General features: G+C 42.6%; 1 protein-coding gene across 1 annotated transcript in view; it reads left to right on the top strand.

The window, feature by feature from the left end:
• LOC138491998 (pyroglutamylated RF-amide peptide receptor-like) overlaps window positions 1-21,356 on the top strand; it is a 453,788-nt gene that overhangs the window by 355,969 nt on the left and 76,463 nt on the right. The gene's annotated exons all lie outside the window — the stretch shown is intronic.

The following is a 21,356-nucleotide window of genomic DNA, read 5'->3' as shown; positions in this document are numbered from 1 at the left end:
GGTCAAGATGTATATATAGCTCCCCGATTGCAAGGGTCAAAACAGGCACTATAATTTCAGACAAAGGACAACTCAGTAGGGGCACTAGACAGGGATGCCCCTGGTCGCCATGTTATATATTCTTGCGTTGGAGCCGTTGGCAATTTGCCTTAGGCAACAATACGGAGAGGTGGGGATTCGTACGACAGGAAACACACACTTGATATCACTGTACGCAGATGACATGCTCCTCTATCTGCGCTTCCCGGAAGAGAATCTGCAATATGTGCTGGAGGTGATAGATCGCTATGCCGCCCTCTCGGGCATATCGGTGAACCCCGGGAAGTCCAGCATGTTCCCCTTGGGAAGGTACAAAAGTATTCCACTGGAAAAACTGCCCATTCTGCAGATACCCTGGCAGACCGAGACGTTTAGATATCTAGGCATAAACATATACCACAAGAAAGAAGTAGGGCACAAACACAACACGGAGAAAGCCGTTGAAGGTATAAAAAATAGCATGGTGTTTTGGTCCAGATTACCCCTTGCCATGATGGGAAGAGCAGCACTGCTCAAAATGGTGGTTTTGCCCAGACTGTTACACTTTTTTGTAAATATCCCGTACTTGATCCCCAGATGTTTCTTTGTCAGACTTCATGGCCTGTGCAGGGGCTTCACATGGCACAATTCTAGGAACAGGGTGGCCCTGTGGAAACTACAAAACTCGTGTGATAAGGGGGGCATAAACCTGCCGAATTTTGAATTGTATCACTTGGCGGGGCAGCTACTATATGTAGCTAGGTGGTTGTCTGCAGAGGAATCTGCGGAAACCAGGCTTTTGCAGGGTGACTCTGCCCCATACCTCCTAAAAGAGACAGTGTGGCTGCACAAATCGAAAGTGTCGGAGATGGGGAGACTGTTGGTGCTGGGCTGGGAGGTCTGGTGCAGGGCATGGAGAACTGTGGGTGACCCAGACCTGCTCTCTCAGCAGGTCCCGTTGGTGGTGTTATGTGGGGAAGACTCACAACTGATTAAAGGGGTCCACAGATACTGGGAACTGGGGGGCCTGGCCACCCTTGGAGACATATGGCAGGAGGGGTAGGCATTGGAATTCCAGAGGTTGCTGGAGGAGACAGGGGTGCATAAGGGCCAATAAATCACTTACACCAGGATTATGAAATAGGTGAGGGAAAGGTGGCCTGAAACAGTACTTGCAGAAGAACCTGATGCCACCTTAGAAATGATGTATGATCTCTCGGAGGGCAGGCACGAAATATCTCGGATATATGAGCTCTTGAGTACGAAGGCGGGGAAGGAGCTGCTTCAATTGAGGCTTGACTGGCAGGGGGAATTGGGTGAACCCATGACAGAGGGACAATGGGATAGAGCCCAAAGGTACCATAGGAAGGTGTCCCGGAATGCGAGACTCTGGCAGATCCGGCTATATGTCACCCATAGAGCTTATTTGACCCCCTGGCAGAATAGCCAGGTCTGGTGGCTCGGCTATACAGAAATGCCCCAGGTACGGAGAGAAGACCGCTGTGTTGTTGCATATGTTCTGAGCTTGCCCAGAGGTGAATAGATTCTGGGTAGAACTGAAGACGAGAATGGCCAGCCGGGGGGTGGTGCTTGACGTGGGTTTGGCTTGGGCATGTATGCTTGGGAGCTTCCCTAGGCCACGTAATCTAAAACACATTAGCAAAATGAAAGACCTGGCCTATATCTTGGCCAAGCGCAGAATTGCAATGTGCTGGAAAGCGGCCCACCGGCCTAGAGTTGAGATGTGGTGGGCAGACCTCCTGAAATGGGTTGAAGCAGAAACTGCAGCCTGGTATGAAGCAGTCACTAGAGGGGGGGAGAAAGAGGTAGCCCCCTGATAGCCTGGAGACAACTGATGACTTCGATGGCATACCCCCACCAGGTCAATCACGAAACGAAAGACTGGGATGAGTTGACGATAATTGAGACACCTGAAGATGCTCAGGTGGATGGCACGGATACGACGGCTCAAGTTTAGGGGGATGGAGGGGGGAGGACGGAGGAGTGCATTAAATAATGTAATGTCTTAACATTGATCACAAACGTCCTAAAGGGTTGTAATGATTGGAGTGTTGTTTGTTTAAAATAATAAAAATTGTTCAAAGAAAAAGTATGGGTCTCACTAAACCTGGACCCACATCAAAGAAAAACATAGGCTTTTCTCCTGACATTCGTCAATTTCTACTCAACTCGGATTCCTCTGAAGTTCCCCCTCCCAACCCTCAACCGAGGAACTCCAGATCTACAGTTACAGACAATCTGACTCTTCTGGAACAGCGCTTTCCAAATAAAAGAAGTCAACCGGCTCACTTGTCGGACTTAACAATGCAACGCTGTGCATCTCTCTCTTCTAGTCCATCTGACAATGACCACTTTCACACGCCAACATACTTCCCAGAATTCTGTTTTGAACCATCCCAAAGTAACCCTGTACAACTCCCTCAAATTACTCCCTCACAGCCCCCTCACTTCCAAGTGCCCCAGGCTTTGTACTCACAGGTAGCAAACACTATCTTTGGAAAAACATTTACTCACAATTTGGTCACTTCTGCTTCTTCTGATCCAAGCAATCCCTCCTTCCCTCTGTTACAACCACTTTCTTCCTCTACTCAAGCGACTGACCCCAATCTTATTGAATCTATTCTATTTCAGACAGCCGTGCCAAATACTGCTGATACTTGTACTCTTTCGAAAACTCCTGATTTAGACACCACTGATGCACCTGACAACATCATCTCTCCAAGTGAATCCCAATCATCACTAGTTGCCACATTTTCCAAACCAATAGCTCGCCCTTCCTTGTATTTCCATCCATTGCCAATCCTGCTTTAGAAGCTGCACTAACTGCTATCAATAGAAGTATTTTTTCACTGGTCAAACTGTTCGAAGTACTGGACCTCAGATCAGCTACCCAACACGATTCATTACTCCTCCTACACAAGAAAACGGATTGTGTTGCGGCCCATAGAACTAATACTAGCCCAACTGAATCAATTCTCGAGCTTCAATTTGTAATACCGCTGGAGATGCCACCAATTGAAGAGGCTATTGTAGAGGCCCACCCAAGCTCCCTTTTGCCCATACTTGCTAGCCCTATTGATACTGTTCCCAATTCCCCCGACATACAAATTGTGGAAAGACCTCAATATGAGGCATTTTGCAAAGCCAGCACGAATTACCAGAAGAAGAAGGAGAGGTAATAGGAAACGTACATTTCAAAGCCTCAATTATCCAAATCATAATCTGGACATTGAACAAAGGCCCACAAAAAATAAGAACAAAAATGTAAAGTCTAAAACCAAAAAATGTATTGCTAATTTGGCTTCTGGTGACCGCACGTCCTATGAATCAGTCAACCAATTACCAAAACAAGGATCAAAATGTCCTGCTTCGTCTCTAGCCTCCTCCTTACCTCTTTTGTTGGATCTTGACATCTCCAAAGGTAAGAGGCTCGACTCTGTTCAGCCTGTATGCAATGGTAATGATGAGCAAAATCAATCTAATATGAATGATATACATGAACAACTTATGAATCTATCTGTATACCCCAATGATGTAATAACTGAGGTTGTACACCCTGGTTTACACAATCCTATATCCAATAAGCAACAGCTGTTGCCAACTTTTCATGTTAATTTTGACATCAATTCGATCTCATTTAAAACTTTAGATCAAAGGAGAAATGAAACACAATCAAGCTCTCATACTGTGACCCAGAAATGTACCTCCATAGCTACCCCACTTTTATCTCATCAAAGTACTCATGCAAACTCTGAGTACCATCAGATAACTTCAGAATTCTTACCAACCGAAAAACTTGATTCAAGATCCTCTCGGATTCCAAGACCTCTACCGAAATCTATATTGCAGCTCAGCAAGATGTTAGTGCAATCAATGTTCGGTCAAGAATTGTTAAAAATTTTATTTGGAAAGAGAGGCAGGAGCTTTTTAACAGAGGCCTGCTGCAAATCAGATCCTCGCGCAAATAAGGCGCCTCCTCCATCCAAATGGGAATGGTTAAAAAATTAAACAAAGAATCTTAGGAGCACATTAAACCATTAGACCTATTCTTCAAGTTTATCTCATAGCTGTACCCTAATGTCATGGTACACTAGAGGGGTTTTCCATCTTCTCTTCATTAATGTATCGAAACTAAACAACTATTATATTGTTCTCTTACAAGAAACTTGGATTCAATCTGCTCCATGCTGGGAAGATCATCAGATTAATATTGTGGCTGCTTCTAAGACCACGAGAGGGCGTCCTGCGGCAGGACTTCTTGTTGCAGTCCACAATGACTCCCAGTTCTCCCTTAGAGTGTGGCCGTCCCCTGACATTGGGATTCAAGTTGTAGAATTATCCACCACTAACACTACCCATCCCTTATTCCCTAGCTGTTTGCTGTTGAACATTTATTGGAATCCGGCCTCTCCTTCTGAACCTCAATTTATTGATAAAATTGAAAATATTTTAAATCAATCCTTAATGAATCCTAATATCAAGATGGTCATTATCGCTGGGGATTTTAACTTCAATTGCATTATACCTACCCTGAAATACAACTCGAGAGCTTATAGATGGGCCAAATTGGCATCCTCAAGAAAACTTTCGATGCTAAATGGCTCAATGCTAGAAGATTTGCCCGCTAAGCCGACGTTGAACCGAAACACCTGTGAATCTATATTAGACTATGTCTGCATTTCTTCTGAGGCAAAAAACTGATTGCGTCATTGCAGGTAATCCCTACTAAGCTTAGTGATCATAACATCCTTAGAGTCTCCTGGTTGCCTCATTGCGTTGAAAATTATAATCACTATTCTCTCTCTCTTGATATAAATGAGGAAGGTAACCATATCAAATGGTATCCTGCCCAAATTTCAAAGCTCAAAAATAAACTTTTAGAATCAAATCAACATCTTCCCAGTCCTTCTAGTCTTTTTTTTATAATGACTGCATACTGATTTTAAATCAAGAAACAAGCAGTTTAATTCATACCTCCTATACGCACAAATACTCAAGTTCGTTACAAATTTCAAACTTGAAAAAAGAAATGAGACGCAAACTAAAAACTCTATCTGCCAAGGCCTGTAAGGTATCAAAATATCAAATAAAAAGCAAATAAAGAAATAAAATGAAACAAATATTATATGACTATAATCAAGAACGAGCAGAAACTATGTTGAAAGCACTAATCACTGAATCCACTGGTGAAATATGGAAGGTGATTAATAATGTACCCTCTAATGCACATAGATCTATACTGTTGAACCCTATCTCAGAATCAGCTTGGTCTGCGCATTTTCAATCCTTATTACAAAAATTGGCGCTGTCTAACAATCCAGAGCCTATAGCCAATACAGGTTTAACAGATCTTAACTTTGATGAACTTGATATTCTAATTATAATAAAGAAACTCAACACATCAAGAGCGCCGGGCCCTGACCAACTCACTAATGCAATATTAAAAAGAAACCCTGAGTTGTGGGCATCTGTGTTAAAATTGATCTTTTCGAGAGTCATAGAATCAAAACCAAATTCCACCCTCCTGGCAGCAGGCTATAGTCATCCCCATATTTAAAAAAGGAAATAGGTCTGATCCAAGCAACTGCAGACCCATTGCATTATTAGATGCTCCAGGATTTTTTTTTGCACAGTTGGTACTTCGTGACTTCTCAAAATGGCTTAACAAACAACATCTTTTAGACAAAAACCAATCGGGTTTTGTTGCAGGCACTGGGACTACACTAAACCTATTCATTTTATCAATTATAAAACAACAAGCAATTTTAAATAAACAGCCGGTTTTCATTGCTTTTATTGATTTTAAACAAGCTTTTGATTCAGTGTCGAGACAAGTATTATGGCAAAAACTATTAGATACAGGATGTCCTCCATATATAAGGTTCCTAATTTTTACATTTTTTTCCGATACCAGCATAAGAATCAAATTAACATCAAATGGCTTGTTATCAGAGTCAATTGGAACTAATTCTGGTCTAAAGCAAGGATGTCCGTTTGCATCGATATTGTTTAATTTTATATTAATGATATGCATCTTGCTTTTAACTCCACACGCTCCTTTCCACCAAAATTGGATGACCACGAAATATCATATTTATTATTCGCAGATGACCTGGTACTATTAGACAGAACTCCTATTGGCTTGCAGAGAAAACTGTATGCACTATATGAATATGCGCAGAAAAATGAACTAATAATTAACACATTGAAATCTAACATACTCATTCTAAATCATCATCGTCCATCAGCCAATTATAACTTTAATTGAAATTAGGAAATGGTACCTAAATCGAATACAAGAATACAAATACTTGGGTATTAACTTAAACACACATCCTCTTGACTCACCATATTGAGGTGAACTTTCAACTAGAATGAGATTACTTGCCATACAGAGAAAGCTTTACAGAGAAATTATGGGAAATGTTCTATTATTCCGTCTAGAATTTTTTACCTACAGAAGGTTGTTCCGATAATAACATATGGAAGCCAAACTAAGATCAATCCTTAGGTTGTCAAGTGGGACATCATAGAAGGGATATATTGGAAGCATATATTACCGGTCCCTACTTGTACTCCTATTTCCCTTATTAGATTTGAACTGGGTCTTGTATCGTTGAATGCTACAGTTTCTTGGCTTATGTTAGCCATATATAGAAAATGTCTAAATGACACTGATACATCTATGAATCTGTTTCCTGTACTTAAAAAAGTTTTAGATAAACCTATTTTTAAACTGCTTTTAGAATGGAAAAACTCCTGTCTTTTAAATCTGAGTGAAGCTGATATTTCTTTAGAAGAACTCATAGAAATCCCAGATAAGGCAAAACTGAAATTGTGGCGAAGCGATTGGATAAACGCCATTGAGCAGATCAAGGTACATCAAGCTGTTAAAAAAGGTGCTTTCCAATTGCGTGCTGCCAACGTCCTGCCTCAATAGCTTAAGTTCCCTGATAGAAAATACGCGGATGCCTTCCTGCGGTTTCCGTTTAATTTACTTCCTACTAAAGACAAACTAGCTTCGTACAATATCTCCTTGAATCTGTCTAGATCATGTTCCTATTGCAAGGATCCTGAATCTGTTGAGACAACGAACCATCTTCTAGTAGATTGTCCATCCCGGCTAGACACTAGAACTCGCTATTTACAAAAATATTTCAGACATAGACCACTATTGACCAAAGATGAATTGTGGGACGCAATATTCAACACTTCTAATACTTCCCTCATCATAGACATCATACAATTTTTAAAAGAACTCAGTTTGATTTTACCTGGTTAAACATTGTCTATTTGATGAGAACCTGTTGATGCTATTTACGTGTATAGATTTCTAAACAAACGGTCGCAATATTAAAGTTTCATCACAATTGTTTCATGGTCAAAACACCATGACGAATCATAAATTGTCATCTGAAGAAATTACTCTTAAAATATTCTGTATATACTAATGCTGATTGAATTTAGCTTACTTTGTGTATTTTAATTTCTTTCCTTTACGATTGCTAAATGGATACACTGGGCCACAAATGGTTATTCTATAAACTAATGTAATGTTTAAATAATCTGTGCATAAACCAAATGAAAATGAAAATGATGGAGAATGTAAACAATTGAAAAAGTTGTTAATTCAACTAAAAAGAAATCCCATCTTTTCCCAATTTTTATGTTTTCATTAACCAGGTTTATTTCAATAATTATCTTCAGATTATATTCATAGCCCCCCTCTCCTTATGATTTGTCCATAGTAGGTCATGACGACAACACATGGCTAAACATTGGTATTGAAAACATAATTCATTATTAGCTATAGCTGGCGTAAGCCTTTTAAACCCTAACTCTTGATTTGCACATGGTTCGCTTGGACATTTTCCCCAATATGAGGCTGCTGGGTGAATGATTTATTTTCGTTTGTGATGCTTTTTCATTTCCCAGGTCACTGTCCCATTGAAACTTTCCATTCGACATAGCTCCAACTTTATCACACAATTGAACCTCCTAAATAGCTTTAGGAACCAGCATACACCGTATTTTACTACTGACCGAAATAAATAACGAAACTCCCTTCATCATGCTTTCAAATAGCAGGAGATTATATCTACCATCTACGAGAGTTATCAGACCATAAAAACTCAAGGCTATTTCTGCAGCTGCTGAACGTGAAGGCCGAAGTCACTCATGCACCTGCTTTCTGCTGTCTAAAAACCTGTTTAGAAGTCAGTGTATTTTGCAACAGAGCCCTAAGCACTGTGCTCGGATTCATTGTGAAAAAGCCACTTATATTGAGATTCATGAATTTTACATGTATTTATGTTAATGTGCATGCATGCTTTTACATTTGGTGTATTTAATACTTTATCTTTCTACGTGCGTGCAAGCTAATATGTATCAGTTCTGAAAAAAATGTAGCACTCGAGCTAAGTTTGCCACACCTCCAGTCATCAAAATGGCACATGCAACATGAACCCTTGTAATTATGCAGACCCTTCCTGACCACCCCAACATCCCCCCTCCAGTTATTACTTTAACTAACAAATCATAATCATCTTCTTGTGAAACATCCCTACAACCGTCTTTCACCCCACTCTCAATATGGGCATACCCCTCTGCTGGACAAAACCAACTCATCCCCCCACCATTCCCGCAATCTACCTGCTGCTCCACACAAGCATGCCAATTTGGTGGAGGACACAAGACAGCTTCAGTTTGAGTACCGATGTTGGATGAAGTGGTTGTGACCCTAGCCTTGGACAGGATTACAATCATCATAGCGGCAGCTGTCGGTATCCGGGCAGAGCAGCATCATAAAGGTATTTGACAGGAACAGAAACACATGAGAAAAAAGACACAAATAGGCAAAATATCTTCACAGTGAGGCTCGACCAAGAAGGTAGCCAAGAAATTGTAGAGAGGTGGGGTGTACGTGCACGCCCCCTGTTTCGACATGACAGATATGAATGGTGTGTATCACTACTAGCGTCTACCCCCTCACCACCATTATACTGCCAAGGTGACAGATGCCACTCACTGAAGCAGCCCTACAGACCATAACTGGATGACATCACTGAAGCAATAAACCTGCAGGTGATGGGGCAATTAAATGGATTGTAAACATGAAGAGGCGAGTGATGTCATGGCTGAAAAAACACACACACACACACACACACACACACACACACACACACACACACACACACACACACACACACACACACACACACACACACACACACACACACACACACACACACACACACACACACACACACATACACACACACACACACACACACACACACACACACACACACACACACACACACACACACACACACACACACACACACACACACACACACACACACACACACGTAGAGGCATTACACATGAAGCACACATGCATCCCTGCATGACGCTACTCAGACACTAGGTCAAATTGCTTTTAGACACAAAGAATACACTTGTAATCACTAAGATAGAGATCACATACACCCTATCTCTCTTATGCTTAAATGTAAATCACACAAGAATACATATAGCTGCTTGCTTGATACAGAGCACAACTAGACTGAGTGGTCATGTAAAGCAAGATAGAAGACACAGCCATGTTAGGTGAATGGGAGCCATCAAGGAGCCTTCAAACTGTAGGGAGAAAGCGTCAGTCTTGCTGAGCCGTCGAAAATAGCCAAGTCAGGACAGCTGAGACTGCAAGTGCACAGTTGTCAACATAATTATGGGAAGGCAGGCTTCAGCCAGTATTGGAAAAATACAGACACTAAGCAAATCCCAGGCGAGAGGCATAACTCTATCTATGTTGTAGAAATGTCAGGTTCTTATCAGGTTACACCTGACTCAGGGGAGAAAACAGCCTGAACAAGTCTCCAGTAGAGAAGGAAGGTAATAACATCCATAACATCCATAGTAAATCCAGCTAACATCCTCACAAATTACTGAGCAGGATAATACGAAATGGGGTCCCTACACACGTGACTTGCAGTGAAGAGAATGCCTATTCAGAAACTTTCATTCCCATCCATTTCATTGGGACAAAATATACAATACACAATAAAGTTGAAAGCTAGAATGTCCTTGCTGGCGGCGGTTCAATGGGGATTTACCGATCCCGCAAGGGTCGGAATGCACCGGTAAGTCCCCATTGAACAAGACTGGACTCAGACACGGTATGGGAGGCAGGCATGGTGCTAATAGCACCATGGCTACCGCCCATCTCGTAATGAGGCCCATTGTCATTCTCAGACATGATGACCCAAGGATAGAGAAAACCACAAAAATATTCATGTTTACATCCTTTACAATCTTAAAATTGTTGTCTCAATACAAACAATCATTTAAATTCCAGATCTCTGTTTGCAACCCCCTTTGCACTGAAATGAACGATGAATCCTTAGGGTGTACTTACCTTCTATGCCTGTTCATGCTCTTGTGCAGGTGGAGTGCTATCGGTATCCCTTTCAGTATCCCCCAGGTGGATCCAACTCTTGTCATCCACCTTCACGGCAGCCGCAGCTGCGCAGATCACTGTGCTCAGCCCATGGAAATGCTGCTTATTCCCGCGGGGAGAAGCTGTCTTGTGCTGATCGTCAGTAGTCTCGCTGTTTTCCCCTGTTGTCTGTTGATGAGAAGACACAACCTGTGAAGATATAATCTTAACCCTTTTCGCACACAAGGACCACACTCAAGCCACTGGCAGAATGGACAAGTCATGAAAATTATTCGATATCTAAAGTTACTAAACCTCGTTATTATGTCTACAAAATCGATGTGGAGTTCCTTCAAGGTCTGGGCAAGAACCCCCTTCACTGACCTCATGATATTCCTGGGATTTAACTCCTCCCATTTGAGATAGAAAGCCTAATATCACAGTTTCTTTATTTTGTGGTCCTAAAAAAGACACTGAACAATAGCACAGAATTTACAACTGCACCTCTACGAATTCAATGTGAAGCAGATGAAAACTGATGTAAAAACAAGACCACAGTACAATTTTGCATTCGGTCGTGTTTGCCGTTTTGGCACTGTGTTAATTTTGTCTAGGAGTATCACGTAAAACACAATATACTAACCCCCAGTCACAAATGTGTGTGTTAAAACTTTTTTGGTAGCAGTGAAGTGTAATAAATATCTGGGGGGTTTTGTTACTTTTTTTAATGTTTTTTTTATTTAGCCGATGTCTGCTGCCTTTTGTACACCGTATAATGTTGTTCAAAAATAAATGAGTGCCATGAGATCCTTTGGTCTTCACTCTCTCTTGAGCTGTATGCACTAGAAATAGCAAACAGGGGCGCAATTTAGATGGTGTGAGTAATTTGGTTTTTGCTCTTAAACTAAGGAAGGGGTAACCATTCTCCTACAGACAGATAGACCTCATTATCATATCCACAAAATCGATGTGGAAATCCTTGAGTGGACCAGAATGCCTGGGCAAGTGCCCCCTCACCGACCTCATGGTAATTCTGGGATTTAACTCCTAGCACCCGACACAATTTCCTATGAATCTACTTAATTGTTGTTGGAGGTGAAGGGATGAACCAGTCCTCATGGTGCTCTGCTGCAATTTGTTGTCGAGAAGTATGCAAAGGAAAATGTAGTTGCTCTAGAGCCAAAAGAAGCAGCTCTGTGGTCATGACTATCTTCCCGTCATTTCCTGTCTCCAAAACACCTCCTCTCTTTTCTCCAGAGTTCCTCTTCTTCTCTAGGGGCTTTCCCTTGAAATTCTACTATCGGGACTGCGGTGTACGGGGCAGGTTGGGACACGGTTTCCATTTTCTGAGAATCTGTGAAAGGAAAATAGGCTTCTTCCTTTGCCGCCTTGCCTGCGGAATCATTTCAGAGAGCTATTGAATTAGTGCAGTGAGTGTGGGCAGTGAACATTACTTGACGTATCTCTCCTGGACAGGTTAACACTTCAATTAGCCAGGATAGCAGCACAGCATGCTGGTCAGGGGACCCGTCAGACCTTCTAAACCCTCTTCTCTCCCATCTTGATTATCCAGAATGGACTATGAATGTGATGTATGCGGAGTCAAAATAAACAGTGACTGCCTTCCACTTGCACATTTCTAGTGCCTCTATAAGTGCCACTTGTGCAGAGTAATGATAAGGCAACCGTCTCTTCAGTCTGACTCAGTACTACCCATCCACAAGGTCCACAACAACTCCAACCATATGCCTCTTACCCATCTTGGTTGATGCCTGAAGACCCATCAACTAAAATCCCCTCCACCCCCCTCCAGGGCATCCTCGTTCATATTCACCCTCTCTTCCTCTTCTACCTAATAGGTTGAGCAGTCATGAACAATATCCTCAGGCTGCACCGGCTTTGCTACAAATGTTTCAGGATTTATTAGGCGACATTGCAAGGGATCAATTGATGCTTTTGATTAAATTACCTCATACCCTGACGCTCTCTGAAGTGTCAACATGGATTTAGATGTTTTTAGAATAGAAAAAACTGCATGCTCTATGTACAATGTTACCGGGCCACCCATAGTAATGGTTGAGGACTTTTGAATTGTAAAATCTGCTGTAGCTAGAGCTTGTTCACAAGGGAACTGTCCCTACATCACTGGGTCTAGGAGTCTGCTGTAATACGCTAAAGGTTTCTGGTCAAGCAATATGTTCTGGGTCAGGACCGCTGTCATCACCTGCCTATGGGGAAACAAAAAGAATGGCTTCTTGTAATTTGGGGTCACCAGGACTGGAGCATTGCTGATTGCAGCCTTGAGTTCCCAAAAGCATGTCGTCATTTCCTCAGACCACTCTATCAGACCATTCACCTTCTGTGCTTCCTTTGGTCCATGCAGCTAGGGCCTCACATGACTAGATTATTCAAAGATCCATGATCTACAATAGTTACATAGCCCCAAAAAACAGCTGCATTGTTTCACTGTGACTGACTGAGGTGTATTTTGAACTGTGTTGGCTCTCTTTCGCATTACCTTCCTTCCTGTGGGGGATATTACTTGCCTCCAATATACACCTCTGTCTAAATGTACTGCATTTTTATTTGTCCACTTTGTACCCCTTCTCCGCGAGCAGGGTGAGGAGTCTTATTGAGTCACCTCAACACTGCTCCTCTGAAGTGCAGCCGACTAATAGATTTTGCACGTGCTGATTTAAAGTACTGGACACATGTAAATTCCACAAATTCATCTGAACTACCCTGTTAAAAACACTCAGAGATTCGCAGCAACCCTGAGGCAACCTCGTGTGCTCAAATCTCGGACCATGATATAAAAATGCTGCAAGATTCTGAGAATTGGGGTGTAAGGGAACAGAGAAAAATGTATTGTTAAATCAATTACTGTGAAGTGTGTCCACCCAGTAGGGATGTTACAGAGAATGGTGGCGGGATTCGGTACCACTGGAAATTGCCTCAACAACATTATTGAGGGGGTGCAAATCCTGGACCATCCTCCAACCAAAACCTTTCACCTTCTTCACAGGATAGATAGCCGTATTGCATGGGGACACAGCAGGTTGTGTTATGCCTTGTTTTAAAAACAGCATAATGGTCTCATAAATCCCTGCTTCCTTAGACATGGGTACTGTTTAACCCGTGGTAACATCGCACTGGATTCTAGTTGTATCCTCACTGCTCCAACACTCTTTGGCAGCACCACATCATGAGGATTGCTGGTCCACACGTTGTCCAGCACTTTTCTCAAATCCTCCTTCGAAATGGCAATATATTTTTAACGATGAGCATGGTCTGTGATACTTCCCTTTGCTATATCGCTATCTGGTAAGGGAATCCAATTTCAAAGACAATACAACAAAGGGGCTGATAAATTTGATTACCCACCTTGATATGAAGATCTTCAGTATAAGGAACTGACAGGATAGTCACAGAAAATCCCTGTATGTCCATTGTTTTGCCTGAAAACAGGACTCACCTTCCTTGATAAAGACTTGTTAGCCCCTGTGTCCATATGAATGAAAACATTTGGTCACCTACCTGCATACCTATCAGGGGTTCCTCTTCTGGATTGGTGGTAGTGGACAGGACTGGACACATCAGCGACCCCTGTGGGCTGTCCTACTCCTGGAGCATGTTAGCACTGGACTTAAAAAAAGGATTTCCCCCGAAAACACTTGCTCCAGTGTAGTACACAACTGTGACTTGTGCTAAAGGATACTTATCCCATGTCTGCACTGATGCTTGTGCTGGCATGATTGGTGGAATCCCGAAGGTTTGTGCAGCCCTAGTTGCTGGGGTCTGTTCAACCCATGCCTGCTGCAATTGCACAGAGCATCTGTTGAGCTCCCATGTTAAAATGCTGTGCCTGTTAATGGCAATCCCATGACACGTGTCCCGACCTTCCATACAACCAATAATGAATTCCAAAAAATCTTCCAGAATTATTTCCTTAAGGCCACAAGGAGGCATTGAGAGTGATTGGTTCCACCCTTCCAAGGGGTTGAAGCACCTTTGCAGGTCTTCAGAGATTGAGCGGAAAGCAGGGCTCTACCGGGACACAGCGAGCTAAGGGTGACAAACCTTCTCTGTGTGATTCTGGACAGTCCTTGGATCTGCTTTACTTCTCTGGATACTTGGCTCCAGGTATAGGTCAATTTGGACATAAGGGTGATCTGCGGGTCTTCACTCAGCCCCCCTCCTTATATCCCAAAGTCCAGTGAGTGCTCGCACCTGCTGGCCAATGAGGAGATCTGCCTCACTCATGCACACCAGCTGTGGTCCAATCAGGGACGGTGTCTGGTCAAATGGTCGACAGACCAATGGTCGACACAATTTGGTCGACAGGACAAATGATCACATTTTTTTTTTATATATTTTTTTTAGGTTTTCGTTTAGGGAAAAAAAAGTGTTTTTGGCAAAATAAAGGATTTCATGTGGATATCTTCCCCCCGTGCTGTGCACACCAGACATCCTGCAACCAGTAGTGTTGATTGGGACCAGACAGCCCCAACCCTTTTGCACGTGACATGCATTAGCCCGCGAAAAGCACCTATGTTCAAGTGTGAATGCATGCCCAAATGAGAACTCCCTGGGTCACAAACACCAGGAGGAAGGCCAACGGACAAAATGCCCAATGGAGAAGACAAACGACCTTGTGGCACGGTCATGGCGGACAATAGCCACAGTCATGAGTCAAAACGCGATAAGCACATTATGGCTCGGTAAATAAATGTAAAAACACATTAAAAAAGCTTCTGCTGCCGCCAGTCTACTCTTGGCACATTGTCCAGTTACCAAAAAATCCTTAAAGGATGTCTAGGGCCCGAAATTGCAAGGACCCCAGTGCACGGTACAGTAATGTACTTTGCACACTAAAATACAGTTACCAAAAGTGGCAACAAAGTCATAAAACTAAGAGAAATAACTTTTCTCAGTACTGACTGACTGAAGGACATGTCAGTTTCCCCATAATGATGAACGAAAGCCCAGTGGAGTGCAGCTGAAGGCTGTGCTTCACTGGTAGGAAATCAGGACAGGAAGATGAAACAAAAGCAAAAAGTTGGGGAGATCGCAAATATAGAAGTAAAATAGCAGTAAGTGAAATTTTACCTAACAACTTCCACTTCCTACTCTAGCCTTAGCGCTTACTTCATTTTGTCCTGTTCTTGTGCAGCTATCACTATTCGCAGCCTATCCTCTATAATAGCAGTAACAGGCCTAACCTCTTAATTCTCTCTCATTTTCAATCCTTCGTCTGCTCTTCTCACTACTGGCCTCACTCTTTCTCACTGCTCCACCCTTAATCTAGCTGCTAACCTAGCAGTTGGGGGAGTTATCCCCTTCCCGCTATAGGTTTTCAACCTCCCTTTAGCCTTCACCATTGAAGGAGTTATCCTTCCACATTCCTCAAAATCGCAGTTCTTAGAAATCATAACTGATGGAGGTGTTACCTGTGTCTGTCTCGCAACCTATGGAGTAACCACTGGGGGAAATGGTGGTACGAACCCATGGTCTGTGTACCCTTCTGTGGGTGGTAAAGAAAAGCACCCATATGGGGGCGGTGCAGAAGAAATTCCTGCACCCTCCTTTTTTGGCCCTCCCCCACAATTTCAACATTATGGCATTTCTCATTTTTTTCAGACATCCTCCATAATACCAAGATGCTGACCGGCTTCTCTAACATCTCGACCTTTGAGCCCTTTTGTTTTGTTGTTAAAAAGATATGCAGGTTCTCCAATATCCCTGTATCAAAGGTTCCCTCAAGAGGCCAAGAATGTTATCAATGTTCTCTTTCTCTCCCGCAACCATTCTCTATGATATTTTAAAATGTTCGCCTTATAGCCGGGCAACACATGGCACAAATGATTCTCAGTACTCCAACCCAAGTTATCAAAATATAGTTTCACAAAAAATCATATACTGAGCCAAACCTGCGGTACAAAAAATGTTCATCCAAGAACTCCCTTTTTACCCTTACCCAAATCCTTAGTCGTACTTCACACTCATTCACTGTACTTGTCTATACTGCAAGTACCTAACTTCACTCTTTACTACATTTATACCTCTCACTTGTACCCAGAAGACAGCATCTTATAAAAGAAAGACCTCCACAGACCAATATCTAAGAGATATCTCCCCCACTCGAGCATCGGAGGGGCACAATGCTTTTCACTACAGCACTGCTGCTCTCGCTCTCTTCATCACTAGCATGATTTTCTCTGCTACAAAACCTTCTTTCCCTGAGTACAGGACGTTCCCCTTCACTACTTTGACTAACCAAGAAAATCGATGTGAGGATCTCTGTCTGCATGACAAATACGAAACAACGTCAAGGCCTACTTCAGAAAAGTATTTACGGTTGGACTTACCCTAAGATACCACTCCACCTTCAGCTGAGGGCTCCAGTCAATCAGACAAGCAAACTAAAGGGTTTCAGGACACGCCTCACACTGGGCATGTGGGGTAAGGTATCACCTCACACCCTAAAATAACAAACTAAGCAGACAATATATACAGGGGCCCTTACAACACAGAACAATTCAGCCACTCTATCAAAACATCCACTTTTCCAATCCTCACAACCTCAACTAATTTCACACCCACACTCCAAATCTACCCATACCAAAAAACTAAAATCAAAGAAAGAAGACCTTTTTCCCCCTATTTCCACCTTGCTTTACATCCGCAAATGTGCACTCACGTGAACATGAGGCACTCAAATGTGGTGCTTCGTCAAGTCGTCCTGTACAGCTAGGCCACAGCACCACATCTCTCAGGAGCAGACAGACCTTTAACCAATATGGTGTCCGCAGACCTCTTTTTCACTGTGCATGGATGACTAGCCCAGTTGTGAAGTGCCACAGCTGAGAGGTGTGGAAAGAAGACCCCCAACATCTCAGAATGCCTGGGCTCCTACCCTGACCCACCAAATGTGCGGATGGGCCTTCAATCACCTTAACCCAAACAGGTCCACCACTTCAGAAGTGAGTACAGAGTTGTACATAAAGCAAGTTTATTTTACAACCTTCTGAAGAGCAGTTAGATGGTGTTGCAGGACCATACTAACCCAAGTCTCAACAATAACACATCAGTTCACATCTTTCATAAATGTTTGCATAACATAAGGTGATCTCTGTTGTATTGCTGGGTTTGTAGGAGTACGCCATTGCTTGCTCTGAGAGCTTTCTTCAGTTGATATAGGATTATCTTTCCTTGGATGGATGTGTTCATTTTCATTGCGCCGAAGAGCATGGTGAGCGATGGCAAGTGCTCTGAAATATTTATATTCTTGACTGGTAGCCAGTGGAGCGATCTTAAAGCGGGTCTTGTGAGTTACTCCCATGGAGTCAGAGCGCAATAGTCTTACAGATGTGTTTTGGAAGTGTTGTAAGTTCTTAGTAAGGTGATCTGAAATGCCAGGACAAATCTGTTGACATAGTCAATTCTTGATAAAACCATGGATTAGAAGAAAAATATTCTCTCTTGGAAGGTGAGTGAAGGCATTATCTGGGCTGATTGAGCGTGGGTGATAGGAACTGTTCTTAACTACAGTGTTAATTTGTAGTTCCAGAGGAAGTCTACTGTTCACTATGTTGACTAATTGTTTTACCACTTTCAGAGTCCCAGGGCAGGTAGCTATCTCTATTGGCCGTGGCATTTCTGCCTGTGGGGTGGCGTTGGCTGGCGAGATCATGGTCTCCATCTTTTCAGGGTTCACTTGTAGGTTGTTTCTCCTCATTCATGTGTTCACTTGACCAAAGCAGTTGGTGAAGGCGGAATGCATGTATTAGGTGTATGCATAGGTATAGCATAGGTAAAGCAAATGGGGCTATGTCTTTTGATGCATTATTATGATTCTTATGAAATATGTCAGGCAATATTGGATTCTGCCATATGGGTGCATGTATGGACATTTCTGGTGTTTGAATAATTTGTTTCCTCTAATTCAATATTTGTAGCAAGTTACATAATGTATTACATTGTATTTAAAGCAGGGGGTGGCACCTTTGGCTCTCCAGATGTTTTGGACTACAAATCTCACCAGTCTGAGCCGCATAGTCAATGGTGAGGGTTCATGGGAATCATAGTACAAAACATCTGGAGAGCTGCAGGCTGCAGACCACTGATTTAAAGGAAAAGTACTACCAATATTTTAGTTTGAAAGTTAGTTTCTGTTTCTCCTTTACAAGTTCTTTCATTGTCTACAGTGTTCCAGCCTTTGCAGTAGGTAGCTTTAGTAATCAGTTACCCATGGATTCCCAATAATGCATTTTAAGATCAGGTAAGGGCAGACGCAATGACTTAATACAAAAGTGCCTAATTTATTGGCATGCCAGACTTTCCTGTGCCCTCAATTAAAGCCTGTGAACAGAGATACAGAAATGCAATAGGTCTGACGGTGCATATTCGATGAGTGGGACATGATTGTTAATTGGGTGGGTTAGCTAGAGAGGACCCGTCTGCAGATTGATTGCTTTAATTGATTTCCAATCCATTCTTGGCTGCGTTCGTACAGCTCAGGGAAACATGGAAGGGTGCCTTAAGCTAGACTAGTCGATGTCTGGGATGCAGGTTTGAATGGTGATTCATCCATCAGTATGGGCAAGGGCTAGTTAGGCACTGTTGTTTGATGTTGGAGAGTAGTAGGAAAAGCTTGATTTCTCGAAAAAGTCCCATTGGGTACCAAACTGATTTGCTTCTCTTGTTGGAGTAGGTCTTGAGAGAGGTTTGAGTCTACATGGTGCAGGGAGATATTGTGCAGGGTGTGTGTGGTGCAGAGCTCTCTTACGTGATAGCTGTGAGCCAGGATTGTATTTGTGTGTGTGTTTTTCACTCACATCTGACAATTCTTTTTGGTGGGTGGGTCTGCATGGGATTTACACAATGTGGGACAATCCTTGCGATTCTGCTTTCCTTGATTATGTGGACTTAAGCAGATAATTCTGTTCCAGTCTCATACCTGGTGCCAACCCCCAGGAAACCATGTCTGAGTACATGCACAGCCTCACAAATGTTTTTTTCTGGTAGAATCAGGGATGTGAGCACTGCAGAATTGCACGGGGGATGGGGAAGGTAGATTAAAGGATGCTCTGATCCTGCACAAGAATGGCTCCTACTCATGGAACCATGATTTCTTGAGCTGCATCCTTTTGTAAATCCACAGGAAGGTGATTTAGACAACAATCCTACCGTGAGTTAGCTGTGGGATAAATCCTTGGGCGTGCTCTTCATTCACCACAAAGAGGCACTTATCAGCTTTTCTGCTTAAAGGAATGGTGTGCTCAGAAATATTATTGGCCAAAAAGATAGCAATAATAAAAAAAATTCTAAAAAATATATATATTTTAAAGTCCCTATGTAAAGTATTGAACAAATGAAGCTCAAACTTTAAAATGGGAAGCACTTGGGGGCATGCATTTTGTGAAATGGATGCCGCCTGTGCTTGCCTTTGCGGCAATAATGAAGAAAAAGCGAGCCAGCTATAGTAAACAAAAGCTACCACTGGGTGGCTTTTGCTTCATTGATGCCGGACTCGGAGGACGGAGACCAGAGACTGCAGGCAGGAAAGATGCAGCAGCATCTCGGTAAGTGCTAATTTCTTTTTTTTTAAATAAGCACTAGTTGCGTTTTTTTCTAAGTTTTCTGGGCTGGAGGAGCCCAGAAAACTTAGAAATAAAACCGCAGCTTTTGAAATGTTGTATTTATGTTTGCGGTAGCTTCAGATACAATGTTGTTGTGTTTAAAAACACAGCGTTTTTTCTTTCTAATTTTCTCGCGCTCCTCAGAGCCGGAGGAGCCTGAGAAACTTAGAAAGAAAAACCGCAGTGTAATTGAAACACAACCGTGTTGTGTTTCTGCCTGCCTTGGCTATCATTTTGGGTCTCTGCGGCTCAGAGCCCCGGAGAACCAAAGTGAAAGCCAAGGCAGGCAGAAACACAACATGGTTCTCTCCCCGGGGACAACACAGGTGTTTTAAAATGCTGCAATGTTTCTCACTGCGGCAGCGTTTGTGTGGAGTCTCCTGGGCTCCCCCAACCCTGACGGAGACCAGGAGACTCCAAGTGAAAGCTGCCACAGTGAGAAATACAACGTTTTTGTATTTGTAAATGCTGCAGTATTTACAAATCCAAAAACGTTGTTATTCTGAATGAGGCAGCTTTCGCCTGGAGTCTCCTTGACTCCCTCAGGGTTGGGGGAGCCCAGGAGAATCCACGCGAAAGCTGCCGCTGTCAGAATAGCAACGTTGATGTATTTATGATTTCCGTGATTTTCCAACCACGGCAAACACAAATACAACAACGTTCCATTTTTAATTGCTGCGCCTCAGCTTTTTGCCTTCATTTTACGTTTTCTGTGCTTGGCTTGGGGAGCACCAAAAACGTAAAATGAAAGTGAAGGCAGCCTCCTCAGCTCTGCTCTGGCTGCAGTAAGCAAAAGCTCCCAGTAGGGGGCTTTTGCTGCTTGTTTAGTGCCATAAGGGCAGAGCTGAGGAGGCTGCCTGAAATCACAAAATGGATGCTCCCATGTTAACACTTTGAGCCTCGTTTTCTCAAAGTGTTTAAATAGGAACTTCCATTCAAAATATGTCTAAACTATGTTCTAGACTATTGCCAATCATTTTATCAATTAATATTTCTTAGCGCACCATTCCTTTAAGGAGAGATGTGTGGAATGTTTTGTGCAACCAACATTTTATTTAACCCAACTCAGACTCCTTTCTTCTTCCTCCATTGAAAGCATGTTCTAATTTCATACAGTCTTGCAACAGAATCTGCATAAGGTGGATTAAATGCGATTGCTCTGAGGAAAATGTGTCAAACAAACAGAAGTCCTGTCATCAGCAAATTCTTCCAACTTATTTTGAGAATTGTGTAAA

The sequence above is a fragment of the Ambystoma mexicanum genome, chromosome 10 (assembly GCF_040938575.1).
Source record: "Ambystoma mexicanum isolate Mex_15411 chromosome 10, UKY_AmexF1_1, whole genome shotgun sequence".
Lineage (NCBI taxonomy): Eukaryota > Metazoa > Chordata > Amphibia > Caudata > Ambystomatidae > Ambystoma > Ambystoma mexicanum.
The sequence above is the reverse complement of the archived record's forward strand: the minus strand, read 5'-3'. Positions and strand labels throughout refer to the sequence as shown.